This window comes from Centruroides vittatus, unplaced genomic scaffold (assembly GCF_030686945.1).
Source record: "Centruroides vittatus isolate TY-2023 unplaced genomic scaffold, ASM3068694v2 contig_341, whole genome shotgun sequence".
Classification (NCBI taxonomy): domain Eukaryota; kingdom Metazoa; phylum Arthropoda; class Arachnida; order Scorpiones; family Buthidae; genus Centruroides; species Centruroides vittatus.
Genome location: NW_027122166.1, coordinates 2,288,768 through 2,301,125, shown reverse-complemented (window position 1 = coordinate 2,301,125; position 12,358 = coordinate 2,288,768). Strand labels below are relative to the sequence as shown.

The 12,358-nt window shown below is 35.2% G+C and overlaps 1 protein-coding gene across 3 annotated transcripts in view; it reads left to right on the top strand.

The window, feature by feature from the left end:
- unc-13 overlaps nt 1–12,358 on the top strand; it is a 347,436-nt gene that overhangs the window by 130,465 nt on the left and 204,613 nt on the right. The window lies entirely within an intron of this gene.

The window sequence follows — 12,358 nt, the reverse complement described above, 5'->3', positions numbered from 1 at the left end:
CTTTATAAATGACCAGCAGCGAGCATCGCCTGAATAATCTACCATGTGGAACATCATTAATAACTCCGAGAATGCTTGCAACTAGTGCACACGGGTACGAATTCTGTGTTCTGCAGGACTTTTCATTCAATATTTTCTAGTTTTGTTTTTTTTTTTTTTTTTTTTTTTTTTTTTTTCGTTCGACTCTTTCGCCAGCAATTGAAACGAAGAAAGGATTTAATAGAAAGTTAATGAAAGCTGTTCCTGAGAGTATGCAAATTCCCGCGATACGCTATCGAACATAGAGAACACGAAACGAATTAACTTTAACTCCCATAGAAACAAAAAAAAGAGCTAAGTGAACACGCTACTTAACGAGTTCTTTAATTTCTCAAGAAACTGCCATCTCCTCGGAGGTTTTTTTTTCTTTGGCTTTTAGAAGCAGTGTTTTCAATTTCTGTGCACCTAATTTGGTTAAAAGTGTCGTATTTTTCGAATTTCACACCAAAAAAGATCTAACTCGAAGCACTTCTGAAGTAGTGCAAACTATGAATTTTAATTTGGATATGTTCAAGATCGATTATACTCTTCAAAATATAAGCTAAGAAACCTTCGTGACGACGAGTAATTTTCATTTCTCAGAAATGTGACCTAATGAAAGTAGGACGTTGCTACTGTTAAATGATAATATTCTAGCAATATAACTGGTAAGAATCTTCGTGAAAAATGCAACGTTCGTACATAGAACGAGGATTTTAAGTGGTTTGAATCAGCAACACCACTCGAATCAGTAAAAGATATTAAACTCTCGTACGAATTTACACGGAAAAACAGTGGATAATATAATACTTTAGCTTTGATAAGATGTAGGTGACTTTTAACTGTTATTTTTTCCTCGCTAAGCGCGACACTCTGACACGTTCTTCGCCCTTCTTCCCACTTGCTAGATCGTGAAGTAATCGATAAAAAGAAAACTTCCAGTTGGATAATAATTGTTTCAATTAAAGTTAACCGTTTATATTCCTCGTTGTGCAGTGGGGTTGGCTGTCGGTGTTAGATAAGAGAATAAATGTAGCACGTTCTACCGGCTGGCAGCAGTTACTGATAACTAATCCTAATCCCTTGTCGTATTTTTGGCAAGTTTAGGTAGCCGTAGATAGATTAGTGTGAAACGAAAATGGATAAACACGTCTCGTCAGCTACGAACCTCATCCACATTCATTTATTCCTTTACTGTGTTACGGCTATAGTCGTTTATCTTCGTGAAAGAAAATAGAAACAATGATCTGTTGCAGTTAGCGCGTCACAACGGTGATTTAATGTCTTTCCGTGCTTAAAACTGTGTTTCTGTAACGGAAAAATATCGTTATATATATATAGGAAACTTCCAACTACACAAGTGTAAATGCGTTATAGGAAAGAATTAATTTCCTGGATTTTTTAATTACACGTTATTTGAATATGCAAATTAGTTTCTTAAATTATACATAAGATACGAAACGTATATACTGGAGCATATTTTAGACTGGTGGAAGAAAGAAAAAGAAGACGTTACGCGACCCGTTTTTTGTTTCATTTTTTTAGATTTTTATGGAGGAATACAAAACAGGACATCTTCACTCGCTAGAGTATCTCCTCGACTACAAATAACTCCCGAGATGTACGAAAATTTTAACAGAATGTGAACATATCGACGATATACGTGCACGAATTGTCATTTTACCGTGCGTTTATCTCTCGATTTTATGTCCTTTCCAAGGTCGTGTATGCGGAGTTGTTTCGGATGGAGTGTTCGGCAAATCTGTAAGTAATGCCACTCGCTCCACTAGGTATTATTCAGACTTCAATATTAAAATTTCATCCGAAGGATCTCGTGTATATAAAAATTCAAATGAAAAAAGCCATCTTCCTGCTTCGGGTTTCTCTTCCTTACAGTCTCGTCACGTTCGATTCTTGTTTTGTTTCCTAGAACGTGGTCTTCAATCAACTTAATCGCTTCAATTACTTTTGCCAGAGACTCGACCTCGCGGGCAACGTTATCTAACGAATGGTGCGGGCCTTAAACCCGGTGGGATGTTTTAAAAGTTTCCTATGACGAATAGAACACGGTGACGTCGTTCTGGCAAATAACCTAAATGTCCTGCTCTTAACTACCATATATCATTTATATTCCACCATAAAAACAATTCTTCTTCTCGTAAAACATATTCAAACGCATTCTTTACCACTTTTAAATGGCTTCGGCTTATTAATTTCATAACTTTTAATGCTCTGCTTCGCGGCAGGTTGTCTGTCCGGCGTGTAAGAGAGTAGACATTTCGACTTATCCGGGCTTTAATAAATGAGGAGCGAGAAAAACAAGGCTAAATTTAAACGCGGAACAAAAGTGTTTAGAATAGTTTTGCCAAGAGGGGAGAAAAGTTTTGCACTTTCGTTAATTCCGGGAAAAAAGCAGCTCGTAAACGAGAAAGCGTAAACGCTCTCTAACGGCTTAAAGGCTCGGTTTTTCATTTCTGAAAGTGACAACGTTGTCGACTTAAGAAGACTATCGAAAAAAGTTTCTACCTTTTTGCAATTTTTTTACATCTGTAGCCATGGCTACGGCATAACTGGTTCGTGTTCAAATGATTGTGTGTGAGAAATGACAGCGTGCCAGAAGAGAGGAACAATGAAATTTCCTCACCACTTCCGACAACGTTTCTCTTATTTTTTTTACATTTTTTTCCTTCTCTTCTCTTCGCGATTATACAAATATTAACTACATTTAAAGTATCGGACGTTTTATGTAAGTGATTGAATTCTCAAACGGAAGAGTTCAATTAGTAGCATAAAGAGTGCGTAAAAGAACTATCGATCCCTCTGACAAATTAATTCTTGAAGTATTTAAACAGATGTATCTTTTCGCACCAGTTAGCGATTTGTTTAAAGAGATCTCTTCCTTTTTTTTCCCTTGTTGGAGTTGTCTTTGTCCCCTCTTTTTTCATTATTGATGTAGCAGTTTGAATGGCGTGTAGAAAAGCAATCAAAAGGTACAACTAAATTGATTTCTGTTGTTGGTCTTAACGGTTTATAGAAGAATAAAATAAAAAGAGACAGAGAAACAGAGAGAGGTGAGGGTGGGAGTAAGGACGACTGTGTTTGGACGATTACGTTAGTAAAAAGACACATTGACAAATGGCAAAGTCCTTTAGTCCGTTTGCTCATAAATTTAAGAGTCGATACGCCGGTGTCATTCGCTTGGATCCTGTTGCGCTTTTTGTATGCATTTTATGTTTTTCTCCCTCTTTTTCCTTTCCACTGTCTTTCACGCTTCCAATATCATTATGCTTAAAACTACACACGTTAAATCCGAACGGATTCTGCGGTTTTGCGACATTGTTTCACACGACAGATAGTTGCAGAAATTGGCATTGCACCACTTCGAAAACTGTTAATTTCACTGTTCTTTTTTAAAACGTTTTCCGCAATAATCCCTTATTTAATCTCCTCTTTCCGATTCCGTTAATCCGTGTCGATGCGGATTTTATACTCTATCCATTCATCTAGCTACCTACCGTTTCTAAGAATGGATTCGGAGCAATTTTACAGGATTAACAAATAAAGAATTGTGAAGAATTGATACGTCAAACTGTTTCAACAAAGCTTAATTTAGTATAAATATGGGAAAAGGTGAGTTTCGATCTTCATCGATTCTTCGAGATGCAGACTAGAGATGCGTACACGTTTTCGTGTGCGCGCACACACACTCCCATCTCTTCATTCAATCTTCCTGCTACAAGATTGGTTCTGTTTCTATTTACACAGTGTGTTTTTGCAAATAAAGGGATTTCGGAACATTCCGGATTAAATTTTACTTACTTTTTCAGTACATTTTTTTATATATGTTTTTTTTTATTTTCATTTTTATTCTTTTTCTTGAGTGATGAAAATCCTTTCATCTCAGAAAAGCCGCTAGGTCTGCGTAAAGTAGTTTATAAGTTATAGTATATATTATGCGATGAATAAAACAGTTCTCTATTTTTCATATCCCATTCCGCCGGGAACTAAACGATATTTATCATTGCTAAACTAACAACTAAGCTTACACATTAAAGAAGAGGAGAAGGAAGAAAAAAATTAACCAGATCGGCGCGGCTTTGCATATATTAACGGAATCATCTGTCAGCGACAGAACTTTATATATATATATAAGGTTTAGCAATGTCAATTTATAAATCGCAGGTTTTGAACTTTAAAAAAAGGGATGATGCGTCTGTATACGTGTTAACTTCCTAACCAAACGCATATGTCACGCCAGGCACGCACCACAGAAGTTGCTGTTTGGAAAAGCGTGGACGTTTATTTTACGGATTTTGTGGTCTACACGAGGTACCTACTTAACGCGCGTGATGCGATTACGTTACCCGTTACGTCAAAATGCCATAAAACAAGTGAAGAACGTTAAAAAATACACCCGAGTCCTAAGCGTAAAAGCTCTACTCGCTCGGTTCTGACTGCGTATTAATTAAGTGAAAACGAACCGACGTACCCGCTCGTTTTAATTAGTTTATCAGAAATTTAAAGTCTGGACAAAAATACAACCTGCGACGGAGAGCAATTATTAAATTTTAGGAGTTAATAAAGCGGTACGGTGGTATTAGATTACCCTTACCATGCCACAATTAATGGAAAAGTACGCAGAAAACTACGTTTTTGGCATTTCTCTTTCTATTATGCGCACGAAAATACTTATTAATTTAAATTTTGCCAGCTTCATTTACGTTTTATGCATGCTTCGTTGCAACCTTACTTTTTAGAAAGTATGTTTAGTGTTGGATAGAGACGTGGCGGGCGAAGATGTGACACTTGGCACCTCGATGACGTTGATCGAAGTGTATCGTCGAATCACATCTGCTGGCTTGTTTTTACTTCTTTGAAATGTTTCTTCTTGGCTTAAACTAGCTCCTCCCTTTAAAACCGGGTTTGAGGAATTTAATCCCAGTTGGCCTTTGTTTATAAATCTAAAAAGCTACTATTCTCTTTGGTTCAATTATCAAAAGGCGTCATTCTGACGTCATTGTCGCTTAGTTACCGTCGTTTAGGATGTAGAGAACCTGTGGTGTATGAATCGAGAACCGCCAATAAGGTGGTGTTTTGGTAATTCCACTCTGGTTTCTCATCTTTGTAGGTGACGTGTGGATATCGACACTTGGTCTGAAATGCCCTTTAAAAATTAAATATAAAAACAAAATTGCGCAGGTTATTTACGACAGGAAGGCATGTTTATTCTAACTGTACCCTCGAATTTTAATTTATGGCTGGTAATTAACGAAATAATGTATTTCGTTCTAATTACTTATGCGTTTTACGATCGCGTTTCCTGTTTATGATGACATACGCCGTATTGGGGACGCTGCTTTTCTTCTTTCGACTACGTGGCCATTCTTGTTTCCACACCAGTAAACCCACGATTCTGTTTTAAACATAGAAGTACACGTAACGTACACGACACTACGCGTATCAAATGTAGCTTATAACACGAGCGTCACGTGTTGGAAAAGTATGTATTTGTAGTACATACTTGCAATTCAATTCGTGAAAAGAAGTATCCATTTTCTTAATTATATTTTAAATATATATAAACTGTGTATAACATTGCAAAACATCGTTATAATCTTTTTGACATGCATCGTTCCCTACGTCATCGCTATCTCTTCGCGTTAGTGATTGAGATAATCGCGGAAAGATTAACTCAATCACTTATTGTTTTTTAAAATATTTATCATCCACATAAAAAATGGCGAAGTCACAATCAATATATTTAATATTTCCTATTACGTCGCGAGATATCGATCGCCATCGCAAACGCCAACTCCATCGCAAAGATAGTAAACATCGAGTTTCGTTGGGACGATCATTATCGCACGGAATAAAGTCGCGACAGTATAACATATGCAATTTATCCTACTCACTTTCGCCCCATTACGTTACTTTGAAGCCATTATAGTAGTGTAATTGCTAGCAGTGACACCGACGTCTTTTAATTTTCCGGTTGTGTACGGAGGTGTTAAAAATACATTCAGGTGGCCTGAAGAGAGAAGGACTTCGTAAATCGAATTACCCGTGAAAGAGTGCGTATTTTTGATTACCAGGCATTGGTTAGCCACTTCGAAACTAGATACAGGAATCATAAAACCGATACAAATTATAATTACGAGGAGGCACGATTCAACCAACTCTCACGAAAATTTACGCGCAGCAATCATCAATGTAACCCACTCGAGTGATATTAAATTTCTCCTTTTTTTTTAAGTACCGTCATTCGTGACAGAAATGTGACGTTTTTTAAATGTTAAAATCGACATCGGCGTGAATTTTTGACGAGATTTTTTAACGTTTTTTCTAGAGATTTAGACGTGATGTCGATTTCGTGATAGGCGCCATTTTAAATTAATTCATTACGCGGAAACGAATAAAAGAAAAAAAAAATAATCAAAGAAGAAAGATTTTTCGGTCACTCGTAAGATTTTCTTTCCGAATTTTCATTCGATCCAATTATTTTCCAATGGTAGAATAATTAATTTAAAATTAAATTTTACTTATGTAGACGCACATGAGATTTTTTTGGAAGGAGGAAGAAGGAAAAAACACGCAAAAAATACATAAATATGGTTTTTTTATTATTATTTTTCCTATCGCCTAAACTAAAATATATATCATTTACTTGTATTTTTTTATATTAAAAAATATTTTCGACACATTTGTAGCAGAAATAAACTGGCGTGCATTTTGGTTATTTTTTTAGATCGCAATATGTTACATTTCTCATCGTTATATCACACGATTCTAACCCGTATTACCCTTAACTAAATGTCATATATTTATATGTCATAACCGTCAGACTTAACATAGATCCTTAACTATATATAAACTTATATATCTTCTAAGATATGATCCTTAATGATTAACTTTTATTACGGGTTTTTTGCCATTCATTCGTGTATTTATAAAGGAAAAGAGGAACGATTTTAATAAAAATATTAAGGGCCATATAATTTATAGCCTTTTTTTTCTAACCAGTTACTTAAAAATCGCGTGAAAGTACTAGTTAATTCAGCTAATAAACTTAACATGCTTCTGAAAAATGACATCCTTTCCATTTCTCAAAAAAAAAAAAAAAAAAAAAAAAAATACAATAATAAAAAAGAATAACTTTCGTAATCTAAAGGAAAGTTTTTATCGTGGGTTTTATAGTGTATAAAGCTATTTAAGATAACTTAACCCCACCCCAAGATCCTTTATGGCACCGTCGTCCTCCACTCCATCTCTCTCCACTTTTGATGGATGTATCCATTAAAGGCTCCTCTGCGTGTGAAGTTTTCGGAAGGAAACATTAATTGCAGAATTTTGAATTTAATTTACAGACTTTGTGGCTTGAGTCCAGCTCGTTTGTTACTTTTCATCTCCTTTTATTTTTCTTCCTTTTTTGGTAAAGTTGTGAAAATATCAGAAATCGAAATTTGTGGAAGGAGCCAGAATTGCTTTTAAAACTTATAAATACCTATAGATAAAGATGTTCACGATTTCTTACCAAGTTTTTTTTCCATCCATTCTGAAGATTTTAGGTTAAATCATTCTTTTCTTCAATTTTTCTTTGTCATTGTCTACTTTCTTTAACTCTTAAATATAAAATTCTTTTCCTTAGTCTTTGATATACTAACTTTTTGCGCGCTTGAAACTTTTTCATATAAGGTTTTATTGAATAATTATATAGATTTGAAGCTTCCGAAACATTTGTGCGAAGTTTCTTGTCTGTTTCACTCTGAAAAATCAATTTTAGGCTCTAAGATGGCATCTACAATAATTACATTAATGCAATTTGGACGTATTTTCTCAAATTTTTCTTTGAAATCTTCTTTATACTTGTATTACTTCATTAGAAGTTTATTTTAAACTGTGCAAATGAAACTTTCCGTGTTGAAAATGTAATTCTTGGAACCCAATTAAACTAAGCTCTACATTATTTTTCAAACGAGAGCATTTGCGATTTTAAAACTATTGTAATTAATAAGCAAATAGGGGTGTTGGCCCAACTGCATGCAACACGCAACTTTCTTATGAAATTTTGTGACCAGGAAGTACGAACGGGTATCAAATTATAAATGTGCGCCAAGGCGCGACGTGTGCAAACTCATTCGAAGTCAATCGAACCCAATTGCAATATTGGCAACTTTTGCTTCTACCATGGCAACCGACTCGTCTCATTTCTACAGATGGGGAGAGAATAGGCGAAAACAGCGTAAGATGGAAAAAATTTTACATATATTCACTGCGTTACTTGGAAGAAAAATACTCTCTTGTAACCCAGTTGTGGCACATAAAAGGAATTTTGAACCTCATGCCGGTTTGAATGATTGCGGAATGTCATCCCGCCTTCTTAGCCTGCAGAATACGAAATTCCGGGAAGACGACCAGACAACTATGTTCCGTCTTCATTTGTCAATTTGACAGAATTTGGGTTGCAGGATAGCATATTAATGTCTTTCCTAAGGGCACGCTTTAGTGTCGAGTGACGATTAAAATTCGGAAATTCAATTTCTGCCCCGAAGCGCCCAAACGTCGAAACTGAGCGGATTCTTTTAAGCGAAAGGCCAAAACTTGTTACTTTTTTCTTTTCATTGTTCGATACGTATGCCGGTGAGAGAACAAACGTCTCTCTCTTTATCGATTCTTTATCGGAGTCAGGAAGCAATGGATTCTTCCGGACTACGATACGATTATGACTCGTGGTTCTTACATTCATTCAATGTTTTTACTGCCATGACAACCAGTTGCGATACCCAGACATACCGAGTTTTGCTGTTTTCTCTCCCTGTATAACGTTTTTTTTTCCATATAAAATATTCATCGATCGTCCAGTAGATACGAACAAAACGAAACGTAGCATTTAATTTTATATATGATTATCTTATCTCTTGTTAGATGTAATCGTATCAGGGAGCGAAGTTTGTCATGTGCATTAGCGTCGTAAGGCTGCAATGATAATTTGTTGAAGCTGAGGGGTTTCTTTCGCTGACGCCGTTATCTCGCTAGTTATCGAGGTCGAGATAGGTCAGCAGAACAATTATATCCGACAAAATAGCCAGATGCCGTCGTTATTTTTATCGGGACAGGCTATAATATATCCGGGTTTCGGTTTTGTACTCCCCATTCAACTGTCAGAAAAGATAGGTTTCCCTTTCATAAATTATCGATTTGTTAAGGCAAACCCAAGCTCTCTAAAGAATACTTTCTTCGTAATTAACAGTTAGAATTTCTTTCCTTTAAACAACTACATCAATTGTGAGTTTAATGCTTTGTTTAAGGTTGAAAGAGTCGCTGTCGCTTTCAATGGAAAAATCCTGTAACCGCTCGCTGAGTGTTTTCCGTTCTGCTTAGTTTCGCAGAATAAGCTTTAAGCGTGAAACATTTTAATGCTAACAGACTAATAAAATAGGCAATTAAACAACTCGTGAAATTTTGTCATTCCAAAATTCCTGATGTGGTTAGAAAGGTGAGAATAACTTTGCCTTTCTCAAACTGGACTCACTTGAATGGTTAGACATAGTTGACATATTTTTAATTATATAATATATTATATACAGTATGTCTTAGATAATCAGAATATAAATTTCTTAATTTTTAATTGATTTTGTTAATGCTTGACACCAGTTTCGTGTTAGTTTTGCCATAGTTTTCATCATTACTTCGGATCAAATCCTTTAATAGGATTGCAAACATGGATGAAGAATGAAGAACGACGTTTCGACTAACCTGAGGATCAAGATTAAATTTGAACCCGGATCTTATGGGATGATATTTGTTATCTGAGGAACTGCTATGAAAAGAAGTGTTTTTTTTTTAAGTGCCTAAATATTTTAAATTAAATATCTTAATTTTCAGAACAGAATTTAAATAATTTAATAATCTCGGCACCTAACTTCACTCGAATATATAAAGCTCTTTTTCTTATCCATTCATGAGCTCCCACCATACTCCTCACACACCTACAAGCAATAACGTGAATTATCGATTCAAGTATCTTTTTCCTGTTAATTTTTTTCCAAAAAAATGTAGCCAATATTTTTATTTAAAAAATATTTCTAATTAGCGCACGCCTACGTGACAATAAAAACACGAAAATTTCATGTGAAACCTAAATCTCTTTCAATTTTTACTGATTATTTTGATGCGTTTTTTACGGCTCAATCTGGCTCTTCGAAAATATTTATTTTCGTTACTTCTTCCCCCCCCCGCTTTAAAAAATTATCCGAAAACAGAAAACCCGTACTGCACGCGACTCACGACGTTTCATAGCCGGCTAGTCACGAAATCCGTGACGTCAGCGAGTGTCAAAATTCCCTATCGGACACGTGTTATTGCTCGAATTTAGATTACTACTTCTTTCCTAATCCAATCATCTCGCTTAATTGGAGATGCGTATTTAGATTTATTCCCCCACTCGTGCCTGCTTAAGTGGAATAGTTTCGTCCTCTCCTCTACATGGCACCGCGGCTTCACTTCGTAAATCATAATAAATATATTCCCATTGCTGGAATTAAATAGATTTTCCTGTGTTTTACTCCTTTCTTCATTGTTTATCTCATTATTTATTCACTTAACTTCTTTTGGACTCGATTAGCGACGTTAATTAGAATTTTCGTCGCATGGCATGGCTCCACGATAATCGATTTATCGCGATGGTGTTACTTTTTTTTCCTTTCAAACCGCTGAGTGTCTTTCTAACCCTTGTAAATCTACTGGATGCGTGGGTTCGCTTCCAACATTTTACAATATTTTTGTTTACGTGGAGGTGAAATTTAAAGATGGCCGCTTCGAAAATATTCATCACGAAACTATGAATAATTTAGAGTCGGGAGTATATCGACTGACGCTTCGGTAGTACTTTCGGTCGTTACAGAGTAAAAATGCTCCACTTTCGATTTTTAAATCCCTGTCATTATGCCCCGTTTTAGTAAAATTTTATCTCATTATCTTAGGGCGTATTTGTTTTCCTAACTCACCGGATAATAAGGACGTTTTCCACAATGTTTAATATGTAAGTGGCACTGCCAATAACTGCTCTTGACAAATGCTTAATTGGTAAATTAACGAATTTGTCCTCCGGCTGATTAGATAATAGAAAGAAACTAATAGAACGTATCTATTGCTATCTAACTATTCCAATTTGTTATTATGTCTGCCTTGCAATTCTCTCAAAATTCATTAACATCTGTTTAATGGCTCCGTCTGGATGAGGTCGGAGGTGCAGTACTCTATTCAGGAACATCTTTTTTTTTTTTTTTTTTGTTTTGGAAGGGAAACGTATATAACAAAGAAAAATCGGTTATAGGTCATTAGTGAATTGTTGACACATATCGACTCCTAGTCGAAAAAAAACGGGGTAATTCCCATCGTTGTTGACTTAAGTTCATAGTTCTCACCGCTTCAAGACTGTCGTAACTGTCGTCTCTGTTTGCTTTTTTCTCTAGTTACTTCGCGTTTATCTTTTACTTTCGTTTCGAAATAAATGCATAAATAACAAAGGCGATTAAAGCCTCTTTAACTCGTTTCATTACCCCTGTTTAAGAGCTCGTAACGGAAACGATGCCACAGAAACCTTTCGTTAAATATAGATGATGTAACAAGTTGCAGGGTTCTCTTAATATTCAATAGAATAAAAGTAACTATAATATTGGAGAGAAACTAATTTTCTAGAATACATTCTTGGCATTGGCAGAAATAAATTTAGCTCGACTGTTCCCAAAGGTAATTTCCTGTAGATGCTTATGGGGAGTATGCTAAAAATATAGGTTTGTGCCTGTTTATAACAAAGTATGATGGAAGCCAAGAATGTCTAGGAATTGAATATTTGTATATTTATTTCAGGCTAACGGTTAGTTATAAGTTGTATAATGTATTTTATACGGGAACAGGATGTTTATTTTTACTTCTTTGATCGATTCCAAAGATTTATATCGTGCTTAGACGTTGTATCGGTTCGTTATATAATGAAGGCTTTTTGAAATATGCGTCTCGTTCCGATTTGAGTGTGTAATTTGTAAACACGACTTGTTTCACATAAACAAAAATTAAAGAAAAATAGGTTAAATTTATGGAGTTTGTACCTAGTAAATTATTTCTGAGGTAGTTTAGAGTATGTTAATTTTAAAATGTTTATATTACTGCGCTTAATTTAGTCGGAAATGACATTTTTTTTATAACTGTAACGTAGAAAGAATCTTCAACTAAATAAGTACATGTCGAGTGTTGAAATCATTAATCATTACTTGTCACCTACACTTGCTTCGATTTTTATATAAAAATTATAAATATTTTGTTTTGTTCTGTTAAAGTAGCG